We start from the raw sequence: 11,099 nt of genomic DNA, 5'->3' as shown, positions 1-11,099 counted from the left end.
CTGACCCAGTCCAACAGAAGACATGCACCCTCGGCTTCACTCTTCTCTCGGCTGAAACAGGCCCGACATCCCACCGCGAAGAGCGGCGCCCGAGCCCTAGCTCCCTCTCTCTCACCGTGGCCGGGCGACAGCAGCGCCGCTGCCGTGCCGTGCCTCCGTCCACCTCCCGACTCAACACAACAAGTTCGAACAGAGAAAGTTAAAGCTTCAAGACTTTTTTTTTTCTACTCTTCTTTTCATTTTTAAAACAAATCATGCTTTCATTGATGTATATGCACAGATTATGTATACATATCTATTTTCATAGTAAAGTATGTTTATGATCGAAAAGATGCACTAAATATATGTATATGTATGCATTTCTATCTGATGCTCGGTGAAGTTGAAATTTTGGGGAAAGGCCCTGAGTTCTAAAACAATTGTTGCGAAAATAAATATTTAAGGCAAGGTCTAGGATCTATTCAGTGTGGAGAAAACCTTGTGATACTGATTTGTTGATCTGTTGAGGGAGAGTCCTTTAAAACCAAGCTTCTTGTGGTGTGAAAGCATGCAGCAACAAAAACTTTGTAAGTTCAAGTTCTGTTCTTGAAAGAGGGAATTTGGTGAATAAGGCCCTCCATCTGCGTTTTTCTTGTGAGAATAAATTGTGGTGATTTGTTTGAAACAGAGTTAAAGCTTCCCTTAGCTGATATAAAATGTTTTAGTTGGTATAGTGGTGTAAAGGAAGCATAACTAGGTGATATAAAATTGTGAGGGAGTCGGTGGTTGATGGAATAAGTGGAAGGAAAGGTGCAGTGGAAGTTGGTGGTGGAAGTAGTGGAATGGAAAGTGGGAGGAAAGGTGGAGAGTAGGTGGGAGTAGTGGAATAAAATAAAATAAAATAAAATAAAAAATCTTCCGGGTTGTACTATGAAAACTGTAATAATCTTTCAATGTTTGCTTAAATAAATAGCTCATGAAAATGCTTGAATGCTAAATTAAATAAATATTCAATGCATATAAATTTAATTACTAAATTTACAAATATTTTTGTAAATCATTTTTGTTGGAATTAAAAATAAATTCATTTTCTTTTATCCGGCGTGAATCATCTTAAATCTTAAGTTCAAAATAAATTCTAAATTTAACTCAGGGAAACGGGGTATTACATTCCTCCCTCCTTATAAAAATTCCGTCCTCGGAATTGCATATCTGGTATTCTATCTTGTAATACTAGTCATTCGTTTCATTCATTTCTTTTGTGGCCTTTTCCATCCTGTGATGGTTCCACTACATGACGAGAACAATATTATTGCCTCGTAAAACTTGAATCTTGCGATCAAGTATCTGGACTGATTTCTCATCACAACTTAGGTCCTGGCTAGGACTATTTTATCTTGCTTAATCACATGCTTTCTTAATTGCGATGTGCTATACGTATTGTATACATCCACAATGCTTGGTGGCAGAGCCAACTTATAGGCTACAAAGGCCTAACTTATCTAGGATCTCAAAAGGTCCTATATAACGGGGTCGTAACTTGCTCCTCTTTCCAAAACGTATAACTCCCTTTGAGGGAGAGACTTTGAGGAGAACTCGATCTCCAACATTAAATTCTAATTCCGATCGGCGTTTATCGGCGTAAGACTTTTGTCTATCTTGAGTTTCTTTGATTCTTTGTTTGATGTGGTCGACTTTCTCAATCATCTGTTGGACCAGTTCAGGACCTAACAACATTCTTTCACCCACTTCATCTTAGTAAAGTGGTGAACTACCTTAATTGTTTCCTTCGTCCTAAGTCACCTTCTCAGATTTGACTAGGGAATTCTAATATCAAACTTTTCTCATCATCTTGGTAACTTTCACTTAAAGATTAATGGCACTCCTTCTGCCATGTAAACTCATTTTCTCATTTTCAAATAATTATTTAATGGAGGTTTCTAAGTTTCTATTGTGGTGGCGTTCCAACTTTATTCCTGCTGTAGCTTCTGGCACTTTAGCCAAAGCATTCACTCTGTTAACTTGAGCCTACTAGCCTTGGGGTTGGGTTATACCTTAAGTTTAGTTCTAGTGCTTTCCTTCCATTTCCTTTTTCTTTACCTCCACCTTGAGGTGGTGTACATATCTTGTTTGTGCGTGAACTTTTTCCTTCTCCAATTGTTGTAGTGACTCGGTGGTGAGAATCTCGTTCATTGCTTGTTCCTTCATAATATCTCCTTAGTTTACTAGGGAAATTGAAAATCTCATGCCGCGAATTTATTTACGAACTCCTTTACTCATTTCTCATTATTCATTTATAAATGACTTAAATAAGCATTTTAAACTCCATTAAAATGGAATTGATTTAAAACATTTTAATCCTTTTAAAAATCCATACTCATAAAGCCTTAACTCATGCTCTATCTCATATTCTATCTCTTTACTCATCTTTATATAAACTCTCCACTCATCTCAAATCCTTAAGTTCAAGGATAGGTTTCAAGAAAATCATGGTACTAAGTCTCGATTTATCTCTCATATAAGGCTCGTCTAATCTCATTCAACACATAGACAACACAATCACATAAGGCACATAAGAAAACACAATCAAACATTATCAAAACATGCTCTGTTTTTACACTGACTCAACTTCAAAATCCAACCTGTTCTTACTCCGACACCTCCTGGACTCGAGACTCATACCAAAAGAAAGGTCATCGAGTCTATTTTCATATAAAAAAAAGTAGAGTCCAAAAACTCGAAGTATTGTAGGAGATATGACTGTTTTACTACAGTTTACCATATTCGGCAGTTTTGAGCAATCGAAAACTTGGATTTTTGAAAAATAGTAAATGTTGTCAAACTGAGCTCAAATTTTGTGGATATCTAGCTAACACAATAAGGTTAATACCATAAAATTTTGGAAAGCTATATCACACAGGAAGCTACTGAAATGAATGACTCTTTCCCCTGTTCTCTGAAACTCTCGGTAGTAATGTGCAGTTTCGGTTTTGTATTTTATAAAAATAGTAAACGAAGTCCAAATGACTTGAAATTTTACCGATGTTCTCAAGACTCATGTAGAGACTTGGTATTAAAATTTCAAAGCTTTTTGACATTGAAAAACCGTCGATCACAGTAGGTCAGTAGGCCTACGAAATTTACCAAAATCTCATCTCAAACTCTTAAAATACTCAACTCAACATTCCTTCAAGAAAACTCATCAAAGCTCATTTTAAACACATATAACACTCACAAACATTTAGGCACATTATAATGCTCATCATACTCAAATCTTGACTCTCTTCTTACATCATAACCTCAATTCTCTAGTAAAACGTTTCAATGAACGCATCATTAAAATTCTCTTTTCATTTTCATGCACAAAATTACTCAATTATTCAAACATGATCTCATTCATCATATAAATCATTATACACATATAGATTCCCTTTTATCATGTACTAAACTCTAACGAAACTTCATGTATCATCATAAAACTCTTAATAAAACATGACAAACTTTCACATAATGGTCATAAAGCAATTAAACCTCATTTTATCAATCATCGACTTCTCAAAATATGAAAACTCAAAAACTCATATAAACTAAACTAAGTCAAAAATTTTCTTAGCCAACAAAAGACTTACTCAAACATAATTATACACTAATATCATGCTCAAATACATATATCTTAAGCCAAAATCACTTTAATAACACATAGACAAAAAGTCCTAATTTTTATTAAACTAAACTCTTTTGAAAATATCACTAATCATGTATAACCTATTGATCAAATCATAGATCTAACATCCTAGGTTACCAATTAGCACAAATCAACATCATAAAACAAGATCACATATAGATACACATGTATGTCATCTTCTTCCTCAAACCAACACTTTTCATTTTTCACCTCTCAACCTCAAGCTTCAATCTCATCCATCATTAATCATCTAGATCATCTCATAAACTCAAATCCATCATCAATACATCAATTGATTCATAGGATCTCAACATCCCAATTTTAGGTAAACTAACCTAATAGAAAAATCTATATCTCATGGCTAATCATCAAGATATTCATATATATATTAACTCAATAATCATCAATCATCATATAAATCATCGACTCACAATTTCCCAATTTTTTTTTTTTTGTAAACTAAACTCAATCGACTTTCACATCTCAAAGCATATACTTTCACAACACACATCAATCATCAACAAACACCACATAGATCTCATTTTTTTTTTTTTCCAAATCAAGGAAAGAAAAAGAAAATTTTTGAAGGGTAAAGACCCATTTTTTGAAAATTTTAAGAACAAGGGAGAGGTGATTTTCTTTCTTCATACAACATCATTCAAGCAAGATTTATGGAATATATGACCACTTACCCAAATTTCTCACCAAAACTCACATTTTCTCACTCTAGCTTGGAAGCCTTTCTTCAATGATTCTCTTGAATATAAGTAGCTAGGATGTGTTTATGGAAGATTTTAGAGTGGATTGAGGTGTTTTGTAAAATTTTTGGAAGCTCCGAAGGTCTCTTCCATGGAGGAAAATGGAGGAAAGTGAGAGAAAGAGGGAGAGAGGTGTTGGTCGAAAATGATGAGTGAGTAGTGAGAGAGGATTTTGCAAGATTGTAAATGATCTTGTGATCTTTAAAGAGGATTTTGTAATCTTAAGGAAATATTGGCAATTAATGCCTTGATCTCTCTCTCTCTAATCTCTACACTATCTCTCTAATCTCTACACTCTCTTCAATAATCTCTACACTTGGCAAATTGTGGTATTTAGACACATGGTAGGGAAATTAAAGTAATAGGGTGAGAAGGGTGATCAAAAATAAATCACAAAAACTATGGAAATGTACTAATTAATAAAATACCAATACATAATTATTCATGTGACCACATAAAATAATTATAGCACTAATATTAGTGCACTCACTCAATTATAATATTCCTCTCATAGGAAAAAATAATTTTAAAACAAAATATATGCTTGGAAATATTTTCATTCACCGGCATTCTTTGATTTCTCGGTAAAAATAAACTGCACTTGCTTTGAAAACTTAATTAAAATTCCAAGTGCTAATATCATCAAATAAAAATCATAATAACTTGCTCACAATGACATACGTAACAAAACTTCACATAATCAATCAGTCACGTAATTTCACATAATATCACGTCAAAGCAGTCGACAAACACAGACAAACTAGACGTCTCTCCGACCGGCTTTTTTTTTTTTTTTTTTTATCAAGGTTTTTCACTCTTTCTTTCTCGACTCTATTTCCAACTCATTATTCCTATTTTCTTAATAGGACAGTCAATCTCTCTGACATCTCAGTATTCTCAATAGTGTTAAGACACTATCTCACAACATAGGGAAAAGTACGGGGTGTTACATGTACTATCAAATTTAGATAAAATTCATGACTTCATGCATAATTTAAAATTCATGTGGCTCATATAAATACACTTAACTCACCAATTATAACTTATGCACCACATTTATAAAAATTTTCTTTAACTAAGCACATTAAAACACATATATAACGATCAAATCACATCAGATAAATCAAACCAGTTTTTATCATAAATGGATGCCGAATCCTAATTATTAATAATTAAGCCCTTAATCAGGGATTAAAAGTCGGGGTATGACATACTATCCACTTTAAAAGAAATTTCGTCACGAAATTTGTACCACAGGAAATAATTCTGGGTATTTCTCCTTCATGCTAAACTCGAGTTCTCACGTCGCCTCTTCTTGATCATGGTGCTTCCAAAGAACTATTACTAAAGGTATCGACTTATTCCTTAGTACTTTAACTTTCCGATCTAGAATAGATTCGGGTCTCTCCTCATATCAATTGGATTCCTAATTTCCAATTTATATACATGAGATTTACTTGAGAATAAGTTCCCTCGTCCTTTTGCGGCGGTTCATTACTCCTACCTCATTCCTAGGGCTCATTTACGGAGTATCCTATTTTCCAAAGACTAAAATAGTCATCAACCCATTTCTTGTTACCTATCACATGTAATAACACTTTCCTATGAATTTATCTTAAAACTATCATAGACCAATTAACTTAAGTCCTCGTACTCGAACACTATATTACGGTCTTAGCTTGAACTCTGAATTTCTATCATAATGAGTGGTCGATATCATTATAGGACAAAGACTAATATCTCAACTAATTACAATGAGACACAATTATACGAAGCCATAAGTTTGGGTAGTATACTACATCGGTAGACTAACACTTTCTTGGTCTTATCAAACAAGGGAATCTATTATGACAACTCACGAGTTGCAAGGCTCAAACTCAACACAACATCAAAATAAGGTGTTGTAGAAATTGTTCAAGAGAATCAAAAGAATGACCAGAGGGTATGAAATGAATTAACTACTAGGTCGAACAAGATGACCTCGAGTATGAACCCATCTGGCTTTTCAACCGAAAGTTGAAACACATGGGTTTTCAACCCAAAAGACGTCTACTGAGATTTGGATCATGTGGACTGGCCAGGTCCAACATCATCACCTCCCAGTCACACGAGAAACATCGTCCCGAACTTGAAGGGCCATGAACATTCTATACATAACAAAGTCATAAGTTCATTATGACAACTAAACTTATCTTAAGGTTCCTTATCCTATTGATCTCAAACCCCAAACCTCTCTTAAGACATATACACACAGACATACGTACACAGGCAAAACACTCTATTCATAAAATCTATCCTGTAGCAAAAGTCGATTTGATATTCCGTCGTACTTGAACATTTGAACGTAGAGACTATGGTTCAACCTTTGATGCAACGTTTACCTTGAATTCGTTCGCGTATCCGTCATTCTGTGTTTTTCCTTTACCTCGTACATATCTTTCCATTCCTCTTTGTAGTTCAAAAGAATCATTGTTTTCTTGAGGGAGCTGAAATGCTCTAAGTTCTCTTTCATTCTTCTACATCATCACCTTAAGAATCTAGATTGTAGAGATATCCTACTAATCTAGTAGTCTATGTTCTTTTAAAATTGTGATCATGCAACTTATAGCAATCTATGTTTTCCGGGAAAACATATGTCAATTTTTTCTATCATTCGTCTGATCATAACATCATAGATTGCGAAAATATGCCATGAAAGGCAAAACATTCAACATTTCATCATAACCTGCTCTTCACATAAACATATTCATGAAGCATTTTAGAACATTAACATCTTTAAAACGTTGAAACTGCAGTTACCTTCTTTCCTTGATTGAGCACGATGCAATGGAGTGTTGAGCGGTGCCATATGAACCCGTGTAAGTCTAAAGAATCAAACTAGACTCGACTCTTTAGAATAAGGTTTCTAGGGTCAGAGCGAACGAACCGCTCTGATACCACTCTGTCACAGCCCAACTATCCCAATGACGGTTTAACAGGGGTTATGACTTGGGGTGAACAATAAGAAATGGAAATGGACAATTACTTAACATTAAAGTATATGGAAATGTCACTCATAGATAAAATGCTAGGATCATATATGATTATTTGGATACTTATAAAACATACACATAAATGAGAACTGATTAAGGTGGTTACCCAATAACACGTATCACAACTTCATACCATAGAGCTATCCTAATCAAGTGTTTTGCAGCGGAAAACGTGTGAGATATACATATGAAGATGTATACTCAAGGTTACATTTCTTGAAATGTCAAAGGAACACCCGCTCAACATCATTCCATTCCATCAGTTGCTCAACCTGCACATTTAGAAATACATGCAGGGCTGAGTATAAAAATACTCAATGGGCATAGCCGAAAATACAACATGCATACATATATAAATTGAACTGCCATAACAGTAACACACATGGGTTTTCTTAAATGACATGTGCTTACTAAAATATTTCTTTCATTTTCATAAAGTCGATCGGCCGATCATTTTCCTTCATATGATCCAGTATCTGTTCCTTTCTGTCACGCGCCGGGAAGGAGGCCTCCTTACCACGGACGCCAAGACCGGTCGCAAGCGACTCGCGGTCTCCATAAGTGTACACGTTAACCCTAGCTAGCGACCTTTGTCTAGCATAGGATCCCAATTGGATTTCCTTTAAAGTTGGCGAACCAACACAGATAGGATACATATAAAAACATAAACATTTTGGCAGTCAATCATTTCATAAACATTTCATTTTCATAAACATTTCATTTTCATTTCATAAGAGTCATTTATCATTTGGGCATAATAATAAACTGAAATTAACAGTTAAAATCATCTCATGCATATATTCGTATAAGAGGCCTACGACACGCAGGGGATCTCTATATACGTATAGTAAAAGTAATGCCCACCTGTATAGGCAAAGCCTGTCGTTTAACCTTATCTCTGAATCGGAATAGCAGTACTAATCCTTCTGATGCTCGAAGCCTACAAGAAATTCTATTCTTAATAGGTCTCGTGAAACTAACTTAAAGTCTTAGTGGATGCACTAAACATACTTGATTCATCACGCCGGGTTTCCAAAATTTAGTAAATAAATAATTGAAAACTAAATTCTTGAGTTAAGGACACCAACAATATCCTTACTCGATTTTCTTAAAAATTGGAATTATAATTAAAACCAATTAAATACTTTTATTGCAAGTAAAAATGCAATTTCATGTCATGCTTAGCATATAATAAGTAATTTACTTAAAATATGCACATAATAATAATTTAATATTATTATGAAAACAAATCTTTGAATAAATTAATTAAACTAATTAATAGTCCAATTAATTAATATAAGTGTAGTCCATTTAATTAATAGAAGACAGCCCAAAATTTTTAAATAAATAAAGGCCCAACTATTAATTAAAACTGAGTCCATGTTGAATAATAAAATTAGCCCAGATTCAATTAAAAGAAAATCGGCCCATAACTTATTTAAATAAACTGAGCCCAATACTCAAGCCCAACACTCTAGTCCTAAAGGAAAAGACTCGGCCCAAATGATTTAATTCGGCCCAAAATAGAAGCCCAAAACCCCAAGCCCAAACCTAACCCAACTCTCACCCTTTTCTCCCCCTTCACCCCCTTCAGACGCACACACACACAAACACATATCTGATATCTCACACTCTCTCTCCCAAGGCTCCATCCCTCTCTCTCTCTCGGTTCACGCGCAGACACATACTCACACAACAAGCGGCGCGGCTTCTCCGGCGACAACAGCTGCCGGAAATCGCCCCATCTCCATCTGATCTCTCTCTATTCGGCTGGTAACAGCCGCCCGTTTCTTCTTCTCTCCCTCAAACGTCCGTGGCCGAGCAGTAGCAGCCATGGCCGCCGAGCTCTGCCTTCCTCCGCTGAACTCCGGCTGCCACGACCAGTAGCTGGTCGCCGCCCCTTCTCACCCTCTCTCTCTCCGTCCTCGGCCCGACATCAGCGGGCAGAGCCGCCGTGCAACGGCCTCCTCTCTCTCTCACTTCCGCCAACGAGTAGCGGAAGCCGCTCTCTTCCCCGACTTGACTCGGCAGCCGACGGCAGTAGCTTCGCCCCGCCGTCGCCGCTCACCCTCTGAAACTCCCTCTCTGCCCGTCCTTGGCTGGGCAGCAGCGGCACCACCGCCGCCAAACCCAGCCTCCCTCATCTCCCTCCGACGAACAGCGGCTGCCAGACCGCCGCCGCCAAGTTCTGACCCAGTCAACAGAAGACATGCACCCTCGGCTTCACTCTTCTCTCGGCTGAAACAGGCCCGACATCCCACCGCGAAGAGCGGCGCCCGAGCCCTAGCTCCCTCTCTCTCACCGTGGCCGGGCGACAGCAGCGCCGCTGCCGTGCCGTGCCTCCGTCCACCTCCCGACTCAACACAACAAGTTCGAACAGAGAAAGTTAAAGCTTCAAGACTTTTTTTTTTCTACTCTTCTTTTCATTTTTAAAACAAATCATGCTTTCATTGATGTATATGCACAGATTATGTATACATATCTATTTTCATAGTAAAGTATGTTTATGATCGAAAAGATGCACTAAATATATGTATATGTATGCATTTCTATCTGATGCTCGGTGAAGTTGAAATTTTGGGGAAAGGCCCTGAGTTCTAAAACAATTGTTGCGAAAATAAATATTTAAGGCAAGGTCTAGGATCTATTCAGTGTGGAGAAAACCTTGTGATACTGATTTGTTGATCTGTTGAGGGAGAGTCCTTTAAAACCAAGCTTCTTGTGGTGTGAAAGCATGCAGCAACAAAAACTTTGTAAGTTCAAGTTCTGTTCTTGAAAGAGGGAATTTGGTGAATAAGGCCCTCCATCTGCGTTTTTCTTGTGAGAATAAATTGTGGTGATTTGTTTGAAACAGAGTTAAAGCTTCCCTTAGCTGATATAAAATGTTTTAGTTGGTATAGTGGTGTAAAGGAAGCATAACTAGGTGATATAAAATTGTGAGGGAGTCGGTGGTTGATGGAATAAGTGGAAGGAAAGGTGCAGTGGAAGTTGGTGGTGGGAGTAGTGGAATGGAAAGTGGGAGGAAAGGTGGAGAGTAGGTGGGAGTAGTGGAATAAAATAAAATAAAATAAAAAAAAAATCTTCCGGGTTGTACTATGAAAACTGTAATAATCTTTCAATGTTTGCTTAAATAAATAGCTCATGAAAATGCTTGAATGCTAAATTAAATAAATATTCAATGCATATAAATTTAATTACTAAATTTACAAATATTTTTGTAAATCATTTTTGTTGGAATTAAAAATAAATTCATTTTCTTTTATCCGGCGTGAATCATCTTAAATCTTAAGTTCAAAATAAATTCTAAATTTAACTCAGGGAAACGGGGTATTACAGTATCACTTGTTGATTTTGCATGAAGAGTTTGAACGTGTGATGATGAGCTAAATGTTGCACCTCCAAGAACTTGAAAAAGAAATGAGCTTGTGAGAATTGAGCCTTTGATTGTCATACATTTACAATCTCATTTTGTTCTTGAGTGTAAATCATTTGAGCATGTGTGTTGATCTCTAGAACTTGCCATGAGTCCTCTCTTGAAAATAAAAGTAGATGTGTTGTTAATATTGAAGTGATTTAAGGCCATCTTTGTTAGCCACTTAACTCAAATTGTGTCCAAATTCTCATATGATCCTAGTTTACCCCTTT

The 11,099-nt window shown here is 36.3% G+C and overlaps 1 long non-coding RNA gene across 1 annotated transcript; it reads right to left on the bottom strand.

Moving 5' to 3' along the window:
- Positions 1-7,478: 7,478 nt before the first annotated feature.
- LOC130989099 (uncharacterized) lies at positions 7,479-10,755 on the bottom strand. The gene is made up of 3 exons (XR_009090468.1): positions 10,119-10,755; positions 8,319-8,394; positions 7,479-7,726 (listed from the first exon to the last, which is right to left on the bottom strand). It is a non-coding gene; the product is annotated as an uncharacterized LOC130989099 (long non-coding RNA).
- Between the last annotated feature and the right edge of the window lie 344 nt (positions 10,756-11,099).

This window comes from Salvia miltiorrhiza, chromosome 6 (assembly GCF_028751815.1).
Source record: "Salvia miltiorrhiza cultivar Shanhuang (shh) chromosome 6, IMPLAD_Smil_shh, whole genome shotgun sequence".
In the NCBI taxonomy this organism is placed as follows: Eukaryota; Viridiplantae; Streptophyta; class Magnoliopsida; order Lamiales; family Lamiaceae; genus Salvia; species Salvia miltiorrhiza.
This window is presented reverse-complemented; position numbering and strand designations above follow the sequence as displayed.